Source organism: Taudactylus pleione, unplaced genomic scaffold (genome assembly GCF_031769625.1).
Source record: "Taudactylus pleione unplaced genomic scaffold, aTauple2 ptg000400l, whole genome shotgun sequence".
Classification (NCBI taxonomy): Eukaryota; Metazoa; Chordata; class Amphibia; order Anura; family Myobatrachidae; genus Taudactylus; species Taudactylus pleione.
The window spans coordinates 2242956-2254095 of record NW_028284802.1 but is presented as its reverse complement, the minus strand read 5'-3'; positions in this window follow the sequence as shown (position 1 = coordinate 2254095).

Sequence of the window (11140 nt, the reverse complement as noted above, 5' to 3'; positions counted from 1 at the left end):
ATATTATGTCTGATCTGTGGCGATTTCATTTGTGTAAAGGCCCCCATACATCAGCAATTGATGGCAGCAATCGTGCAATTCGCAATCGATTGTGTATAAAAATCTTTCCCTTTTTCAATCGATTGTGGCATCTCTGCAATCGATTGAAAAAGGGAAAGATTTTTATACACAATCGATTGCAAATTGTACGATTGCTGCAATCAATTGCTGATGTATGGGGGCCTTAAGCTTTGCTTTACCTTCATACTGCTACATTGTTTGTAACTGCACTTTATTGTATCCAATAGATTCTGAGGGCCTGATCCAGCAAGGATCGCAGTTGCTAATACGCACGCAATCGGACGATTGTTGCGTTCTGCACATGCGTATGCATCGTAGTGCGCGTGCAGGAACTAGCTATTGCGATCGGGACTGCGGTCACAGAGGCTACGCATGACCCCTCGCAGAGTGATTGACAGGAAGCACCGTTTGTGGGTGCGACAGGGAAGGGAGGTCAGACGAACGCAGGCGTGCCAGTGCGTTTGCACACCTTTGCAGGGGCGTGCATAAATTATCACTGCAATCCAGTGGCGGGCTGGGCCGGGGGGCAGGGTGCCATGTGCCCCCCGGGCCGCAGCGTCATGCGGGCCGCGGGCCGGGGCAGTCTGTGTCACTGTGACACAGACTGCACCGCGTGTGTAGCGCTGACCGGACGGAGTTCGGTCAGCGCTACACACAGGGCCGCCATCAGGGGGGGACTGCCGGGACTGGAGTCCCGGGCCCGCCCATCCGCTGCAGCCCAAGCCCAGGAAAGTCCTCCTGCTCTGCACCCTAACAGCCGCGGCCAGACACTCTGGGGGCCCGCCTGCTGCTAAGCCCTGCTGCTGCACAAGCCATGGCGGCAGCCGGACACTTTGGGGACCCTGCCCGCGGCGCTCCTAGTACTGCCGGCAGCTCTCCCACGCCATACATGCATCACTATTATTAACTGTGTCAGAGCAGGAACTGCCGCTGCGCTGCCGAGTTATATGGTCTTGCTCGGCAGCGCAGCGGCAGTTCCTGCTGTGACACAGTTCCTCCTACCTGAAGGACTGCTGGGAGCGCGACGCTGACCTTGTGACGTCACGTCGCGCTCCCTGCTGAAGAGAGGAGCCGCCGGCCGCGTGGGTCTGAGACCCGGACCAGCTAATGGAGGATCATGTAAAAGGTAAGAGAAGGGACATAGGCTGGGAAAACAAGGGGGTGGAAAGGGTGCAGGAGGCTGGAAAAGGGACAGAAGGCTGGACAAACGGGGGTGGAAAGGGGCTGAAGGCTGGAAAAGGGGGCAGAAGGCTGGACAAACGGGGGTGGAAAGGGGGCTGAAGGCTGGAATGGGGGCTGAAGGCTGGAAAGGGGACAGAAGGCTGGAAAGGGGGCAGAAGGCTGGAAAATGGGGGTGGAAAGGGGGCAGAAGGCTGGAAAGGGGGCAGAAGGCTGGAAAGGGGAAGAAGGCTGGAAAAAAGGGGGTGGAAAGGGGGCACAAGGATGTAAAAAACGGTGGTGGACAGGGGGTCGGAGGCTGGAAAAACGGGTGGAAAGGGGCAGAAGGCTGGAAAGGGGACAGAAGGCTGGACAAACGGGGGTGGAAAGGGGGCTGAAGGCTGGAAAGGTGACAGAAGGCTGGAAAGGGGGCAGAAGGCTGGAAAGGGGGCAGAAGGCTGGACAAACGGGGGGGGGAAAGAGAGCTGAAGGCTGGAAAGGTGACAGAAGGTTGGAAAGGGGGCAGAAGGCTGGAAAAACGGTGGTGGACAGGGGACCAGAGGCTGGAAAAACAGGCGTGGAAAGGGGGCAGAAGGCTGGGAAAACGGGGGTGTAAAGGGGGCAGAAGGCTGGAAAAACGGGTGGAAAGGGGGCAGGAGGCTTGAAAGACAAAGGGGTGGCAGGCTGGAAAGACAAGGGGGTAGGTGGCTTGAAAGACGGGGAGGAAAGTGGGCAGAAAGCTGGAATGGCGCAGGGATCTGGAGATGACACAGGGCAGAGAGGTTTGAATGACAGGGATCTGGAGGGGAGACGGGACAGGAATCTGGAATGTTGCAGTGATCTGGAGGTGACATAGGGAGCAGGAGGCTGGAGATAACATGGGGTATGTAGCTGGAAAGACAAGGGGATAGATAGGACATGGAGCAGGAGGCTGGAGTGACACATGGGCAGCAGGCCAGAGGAGACACAGGTGGCGAGTCTGGTTGAACCTTTGTTGTATGACAATGACATTAGTTATATTCCTACACAAACAGGCATTTTCCTACATGAATAGTGAATACCGACTGAAGACACCATCTGCCCAGGGAGGATCAATTTCTTCAGAGGTTCCCCATCACAGAGAAACCACCATACAGGTAAGGTCAGGTGTATTTTTTATTTCATATGCACATGCTGTGTCTGTGCCAAATATATTAGAATTGCACATTGTACATGTGCCGGATTTTGGAATTGTAGAGAGAGAGTCCAATGAGCTGCAAAACAAAAGATGTGGAAAAGCAGTTCTACAGATTACACATTTTGTTGTGCAGATCATTGCTCTGTTGTCTCTGCCTTTCCAAAACCCCAGCACATGTACCATGTGCAATTCTATTTGGCTCAGGTACTATGCAAACAGTCCAGTCACAGTGATCCCCCTTCTCATCCTGTCCAGTGCACCCCCATTCAGCCCAGTGTCCCCCACCATCTCACTGACTACCCCATCCCAGTGTCTACCCCCTTCCCTCCCCAACCAGCCCACTGCCTCCATCTAACTGCCCCTCAGCAAGAACCCCAGCCAGGCTAGTCAGTGTTCCGCCATCATCCAGCCCAGGGTTCCCCTTCTAAATCCTAGTGTTCCCCCCTCCCACCACCATCTCACTGCCCTCTTTCCATCCAGCCCAGTGTCCCCCTATATCTCACCCACTGCCTCTCCCCATTATTCTCTACCTGTCACCCACTGCCTTTCACCTGTTACCTGGCATCACCCACTGCCTTTCCTTTTCTCCCTCTACCTGGCGTCACCCATTGCCTCTCCCTGTCACCCACTGCCTGTCACCCTACCACCGGCGTCACCCACTACCTCTCCCTGACACTATCCCTGGCGTCACCCACTGCCTTTCCCTGTCACCTTGTCCCTGGCATCACCAACTGCCTATCCCCTTCACCCTCTCCTGTCACCCACTACCTTTCAATCTCACACTATATCTACCAGTCACCTATCTCTCCTGTCAGCCACTGCCTCTCCCCGAGGAGCCACAGCATGTGAGGACTGGGGAGCAGCTAGAACTTAATAATAAGAAGAGTGTGGTAACTTAGTTAAGTGTCTGGGGTTGTGGGAAGGGGGGGGGGCCCTGCCTATTTTGGTAGTCCCGGGCCCCATAATTTCTGATGGCAGCCCTGGCTGCACAAGTGACAAAGACGTCTCTCCCATAATGCAGAGCGGCCCGGCCCGGGAAGGACAGACGGAGGAGCGGATGGCGACGGCGTGAGCGGGGATTCAGGTAAGTGGCTTTTTTTTTTTTTTTTCCACTACGTGTGTCTACTGGGGGGGGAGGCTGGCACTACAAGGGGGGAGACCACTACTGGGGGCACCACAAGGGGGGAACCACTACTGGAGGCGCTGCAAGGGGGGGACTACTACTAATGGGGGCAATACAAGGGGGGGACTACTACTACTGGGGGCACTACAAGGGGGGGACTACTGGGGGCACTACAAGAGGGAGGGACTACTACTGGGGGCACTACAAGAGGGAGACCACTACTAGGGGTTACTACAATGGGGGAGATCAATACTGGGGGCACTACAGGGGGGGCACTACAAGAGGGGACCACTAGGGATTATAACTGGGGGCACTTCAAGGGGGGGGACTACTACTGGGGGCACTACAAGGGGGGGGACTACTACTACAAGGGAGGGACTACTACTACTATGGGCACTACAAGGGGAGGGGACAACTACTAGGGGCACTGCAGACTGGGGAGAAGACTACTACTAGGGGCACTGCATCGAGGGACCACTGCTGGGTGCTCTATATAAAGAGCAATACTGGGGGTACTGCATAGGGGGGAGATTACAACTGGGGCCACTATTTAAGGGGCACTGCATAAGGGTTACCACTATTGGGGGTACTGCATGGGGTGTGGACTGCTACTGGGGGCACTATATAAGGAGCACTGCATAGGGGGTACCACTACTGGGGGCACTATATAAGGGGCTTACTACTGGGGGCACAAGGGTCACTGCACAGGGGGGACCACTACTGGGGGCACTGTATAAGGGGCACTGCATAGGGGGGATCACTACTGGGGGCAATACTGGAGGCCTGCATAAGGGGATCCTCTCCTGGGCACAGGGGGGCACTGCATATGGGCACCACGATGGGGCTGTCCCTAATCTTTATTTTTACTTTACAATAATCCCATATGGCCAGCCTCCTCCCTGGAACACTTGAGGGGGGGGGGGGCGTAGCACGCACGTTCTTCGGTCACCCTGGCTACATGCTACTCCTCTGCCAGGGCCGCCTGCATGCATTTGCCCCCCAGACTAAAAGTTGCCAGCCAGCCCCTGCTGCAATCCCATACGCAGTGTGAGGTCTCATAGCGTGCGAGGTTGTTAGCAATTTCTGAGTAAGGTCAGGGCTTGTGCAAGGGTGCATGAGGCTGCGATGGTAATCGATTGTACCGATGGTTTCATTATTCTGCTAAACATTGCAGATGTGTGTAAGGTAAAGTGGGCGTCCTTATGTGGTGCTGAGTTTACATTGCGATCGCAGTGGATTCGCTTGCTATCGTAGTTGAACTGCGTGCGTATGCAGTATTGCGATCTGTAGTGAATCAGGCTCTGACACCACAGGTGGGGCTATATTATTTATATATATATATAAAGCCTACTAAGCTGTATTCTTTGCAAGCTGCCACTTCTCATCGCATTTAGGGCCTGATTCAGAGCTGAACGCTCTGACCAGAGCGCTCGCTCTGAATCAGGACCCTCCTACCTTTTTTTGGAGCGTCCTCATGGAGCGTCCATGATGATGGTCGCGATGGTCTTGACCATCGCGACCATTGGGCTTGCGACGGAGACCCTGCGGTAGGGTCTCGCTGCCGCAAGCCCTGGAGTGATTTTGGCTCTATCAGAGCCAAAATCACTCCCACTGACATCACTAGTGATGTCAGTGGGGCCGGCTTGAGACGGTAGGTGTTCCCATGGGAACGTCTCCGTCTGGCAGGCACGCCCCTGGCACGCCCACCAAAGGGGGCGTGCTGTCAATCAACATCGACAGCACGCCCCCTTTGGTGCGAGACCCGGAGCGATGGAGAGCCCGTCGCTCTCCGGGTCTCGCGCAAGCGCACGACGGAGCTCCCTCCGTCGTGCGCATGCGCAGTGGGGGACATCGACCCGCTTGCGAGCGTACTGCCGCTCACGAGCGGGTCTGAATGACCCCCTTAACCCAGAAATGTGAAACTGCAATGGTATTAACAGCAAAAACAAATTAAATGTACCCCTTGATCTCTCCCACCTTGGCTCCTATTGTCATTGGGGTATTTCACTTTTATGTAATGGTTTGTAATTTGTGTAGTGTTTGGTGAACCCCAGATAATATAATTCAATATGCATAGTAACATAGCAATAAAATACCCTAAAGTTCTGGGTACAGAGGTCCTCCTGGTACTTCCTATGCTAAGTCAGTCCATACAAAGGGGACCCCATTCTTTTTAGAAGACCATCAGGCATCTCTGCTATGTTACATTGTACAAATGGTTATTTGGTAGATGTATGAATGTGATTTTTATTTTTTACAACTCTGCGAACTTCTAGAATCTCCTGTGCAGTCCAGTCTGGCGTTGTAAGTGAGAGAAATAGACCAATCAGCTCTTACCTATTATTTTATAGACTATACTTGATAAATACTACTTCAAAGTTGGGCCCTCATTCAGAGCCGCTCGCTAGCGGCAGTACGCTCGTTCCGAGCGATGTTCGCACATCTGCGCATGCGTACGGTTTTTAGTACGCATGCGCGAACCAGTCAGTGCGGCCGAAAATCGTTTGTACGCTATATAGCGAGTGCCTGCTATTTTGAGTGACAGAATGAGGCGTATGTGGGGGGTAACAGGGGAAGGTGCTTGAAAACGGGGGAGTGGAATTCGAACGCAGGCGTGCTTAAAGGTCAAAATGGGCGTTTTAAGGGAGTGCATAATTAATACAGCAGCGTCATTGACCACGTCACTTGGTTTTTTTTAACTCAGAACTGCTCGCAAAATAGCGGTTGAAAAAACCAACCACAAGAATAGCGAGCAGTTCATACGCTGTACGATGTACTCGATTAATCTAATAAATAGCAGACATGACGTATGGTGCGAGCGGCCAGGGGGCGTTTTTATCAAATAAACGAGCGTATGTTTTGCGTGCTCGTTCAGACTTAGAGGTGGGAACAGACTGCAATTTGCGAAGGGATCATTTGAATAGCCACCCCTTGTTTTTGAACGAACGACCGCAAATAGCGAACGGCTCTGAATCAGGCCCTTGGTTGGTTGCTATGGGAAACTTATCCATTGGTCCACTGCTCCCCTAAATGTGATGAGTAAGGATGTCTAGTAATTTAGATGGCGTGCCTTGTGGGCCCATCATTATCACCCTTACACATTTTATGCATTATACGTAAAAAAGTGCAAATGACCAAAAGAAATAAAAATTTGTCTCATCATTTTCGAAAGTGATTTTATTAGGAAAACCTGTCTGTATAATTCAAATGTTGCTGCTTTGGAGAAGTAAATTGGTACCAACCCTGTGACAAGCAATAGAATGTATCTACAAAGTACATCATGTACACAATGGTTTCACTATCTTGCCATTTTAATAGAAAACAAAAATACCTTTTTGTTAATGTATACAAAATAATAAGGTTCCACTTGTGTGGCCACTACCCAGAGAAACGTGAAACTTGGTGTGGGAATGTGATCCGCCAAAATGGGCTCAGAGCAGGGGTGAGAGACAGCCTCAGCAGCGAAAGGGTTAAACGGAAGAAATCATTCTCCTGTGCTTCCTGATTCATTTATTCATATCAGATTTCAGCCAATCATCTCTTACTTGCGTGTTTAGAGATTATTGTATTGTTTCACGTTCACTGAAATGCAGCAAAAGCTGAGCAATGTAAATACTAAGAGACTCCAATGGGAATTTACTCACTAAGGGGCCTATTCATGATGTTAATTATCGGGGTCCGAACGGACCCCGATAATTAACACCCCAATTCGCTGCGGCCACCGGAGCAATTCATCATTGCTCCGGCGTGGTGGCAGCTGATGTGAAATCAGCTGCCCCCGCGAGAGGCTTCATTGCTCCTTTTCGGATCAGTGAATCTTTTCACTGCTCCTTTCGGAGCAGTGAAGGCGGTGCACATGCGCGACCCACAGGTCACGCATGCGCACTAGAGTACCCAAATGTCCGCGTTGAAGAAGCCGGACAGGGGCGGAGGGATCCGAAAGGATCCCTTCTCGCAAGTCAGACCCTCTTCCCATAGGGAAGAGTGGGCGGCGAAGAACAAGCGGGGGTATTCGCCATCTGAAGATGCCACCGCAGTCAAGCTTCGAAAATATAATATTTTCGGAGCTTGATGAATTCTGTCCCCATACTAGTGTATGGGGACAGCGGGCCATTCCGAAAACAGAAGGTAAGTATAAGATATCTGTGATACCAGTGTATGGGGACAGCGGGCCATTCCGAAAACAGAAGGTAAGTAGGCGATATCTGTGATACTAGTGTATGGGGACAGCGGGCCATTCCGAAAACAGAAGGTAAGTAGGCAATATCTGTGGTACTAGTGTATGGGGACAGCGGGCCATTTCGCAAACAGAAGGTAAGTATAAGATATCTGTGATACTAGTGTATGGGGATAGCGGGCCATTCCACAAACAGAAGGTAAGTAGGAGATATCTGTGATACTAGTGTATGGGGACAGCGGGCCATTTCGCAAACAGAAGGTAAGTATAAGATATCTGTGATACTAGTGTATGGGGATAGCGGGCCATTCCACAAACAGAAGGTAAGTAGGAGATATCTGTGATACTAGTGTATGGGGACAGCGGGCCATTCCACAAACAGAAGGTAAGTAGGAGATATCTGTGATACTAGTGTATGGGGACAGCGGGCCATTCCACAAACAGAAGGTAAGTAGGAGATATCTGTGATACTAGTGTATGGGGACAGCGGGCCATTCCGCAAACAGAAGGTAAGCAGGAGATATCTGTGATACTAGTGTATGGGGACAGCGGCCATTCCGCAAACAGAAGGTAAGTAGGAGATATCTGTGATACTAGTGTATGGGGACAGCGGGCCATTCCGCAAACAGAAGGTAAGTAGGAGGTATCTGTGATACTAGTGTATGGGGACAGCGGGCCATTCCGCAAACAGAAGGTAAGTAGGCGATATCTGTGATACTAGTGTATGGGGACAGCGGCCATTCCGCAAACAGAAGGTAAGTAGTAGATATCTGTGATACTAGTGTATGAGGACAGCGGGCCATTCCGCAAACAGAAGGTAAGCAGGAGATATCTGTGATACTAGTGTATGGGGACAGCGGCCATTCCGCAAACAGAAGGTAAGTAGGAGATATCTGTGATACTAGTGTATGAGGACAGCGGGCCATTCCGCAAACAGCAGGTAAGCAGGAGATATCTGTGATACTAGTGTATGGGGACAGCGGTCATTCCGCAAACAGAAGGTAAGTAGGAGATATCTGTGATACTAGTGTATGAGGACAGCGGGCCATTTCGCAAACAGAAGGTAAGTAGGCGATATCTGTGATACTAGTGTATGGGGACAGCGGCCATTCCGCAAACAGAAGGTAAGTAGGAGATATCTGTGATACTATTGTATGAGGACAGCGGGCCATTCCGCAAACAGAAGGTAAGTAGGAGATATCTGTGATACTAGTGTATGAGGACAGCGGGCCATTTCGCAAACAGAAGGTAAGTAGGCGATATCTGTGATACTAGTGTATGGGGACAGTGGCCATTCCGGAAACAGAAGGTAAGTAGGCGATATCTGTGATACTAGTGTATGGGGACAGCGGGCCATTCCGCAAACAGAAGGTAAGTAGGAGATATCTGTGATATTAGTGTATGGGGTTTATATCTGTGATATCTCCTGCTTCACCTTCTTAATGAATGGCTCGAATACTTAATTTTAACAATTGCAGGTGAAAATGTGCAGTTTCACCTGCTTTTGTCAAAATTAAGTGATGATGAATAGGCCCCTATGTATGATGCTGTTTAGTGTCACATCCGTGTACAGACATTTATCTACAAGTCTAATGCATAGAAAGAATTGGGTACGTGGTATTAAGCTGAGCACTTCAGATAAGCAGCCAGTATAACAGCAGTGTCTAATCTACCACTGTAGGAGCCCAATCATCAGCTGTGTCACCCGGCGCTGAGGTGGGATCCGGCCATAACAACACTTTGCTGTCCCAGGACACTGCCATAATAACACTTTACTGTCCCAGAACACTGCCATGATAACACTTTACTGTCCCAGAACACTGCCATAATAACACTTTACTGTCCCAGAACACTGCCATAATAACACTTTACTGTCCCAGGACACTGCCATAACAACACTTTACTGTCCCAGGACACTGCCATAACAACACTTTGCTGTCCCAGGACACTGCCATAATAACACTTTACTGTCCCAGAACACTGCCATGATAACACTTTACTGTCCCAGAACACTGCCATAATAACACTTTACTGTCCCAGAACACTGCCATAATAACACTTTACTGTCCCAGGACACTGCCATAATAACAACACTTTACTGTCCCAGGACACTGCCATAACAACAATTTACTGTCCCAGGACACTGCCATAACAACACTTTACTGTCCCAGGACACTGCCATAATAACAACACTTTACTGTCCCAGGACACTGCCATAATAACAACACTTTACTGTCCCAGGACACTGCCATAATAACAACACTTTACTGTCCCAGGACACTGCCATAACAACACTTTACTGTCCCAGGACACTGCCATAACAACACTTTACTGTCCCAGGACACTGCCATAACAACACTTTACTGTCCCAGGACACTGCCATAACAACACTTTACTGTCCCAGGACAGTGCCATAACAACACTTTACTGTCCCAGGACACTGCCATAACAACACTTTAGGGTCCCAGGACACTGCCATAACAACACTTTAGGGTCCCAGGACACTGCCATAACAACACTTTAGGGTCCCAGGACACTGCCATAACAACACTTTACTGTCCCAGGACACTGCCACAATGACATTTGGGGGTCCTAGAACACTGCCATAATGACATTTGGGGGTCCCAGAACACTGCCACAATGACATTTGGGGGTCCCAGAACACTGCCACAATGACATTTGGGGGTCCTAGAACACTGCCATAATGACATTTGGGGGTCCCACAACACTGATATAATGACATTTGGGGGTCCTAGAACACTGCCATAACAACATTTGGGGGTCCCAGAACACTGCCACAATGACACTCGGGGATCCCAGAACACTGCCATAATGACACTCGGGATCCCAGAACACTGCCATAATGACATTTGGGGGTCCCAGAACACTGCCATAACATTTGGGGGTCCCAGAACACTGTCACAATGACACTTGGGGGTCCCAGAACACTGTCACAATGACACTTGGGGGTCCCAGAACACTGCCACAATGACATTTGGGGGTCCCAGAACACTGCCATAATGACAGTTGGGAGTCCCAGAACACTGCCATAACATTTGGGGGTCCCAGAACACTGCCACAATGACACTTGGGGGTCCCAGAACACTTCCACAATGACACTCTAGGGGGTCCCTGGACAATGTCATAACATTTTGGGGTCCCAAAGCAATGACACAATGACATCCGAGGGTACCAGAACTCTAGAAGGTCCCAAAACAATACAATAACAACACTCGGGGGGGCCCTAGAACAATGCCATAATGACACTTGGGGGCCTCAGAACACTGCCATAATGACACTTGGGGGCCTCAGAACACTGCCATAATGACACTTGGGGTCCCAGAAAAGTGCCATAATGACATTTGGGGGTCCCAGAACACTGCCATAATGACATTTGGGGGTCTCAGAACACTGCCACACTTGCCCTTGAGGGCTCTGGTAAAAT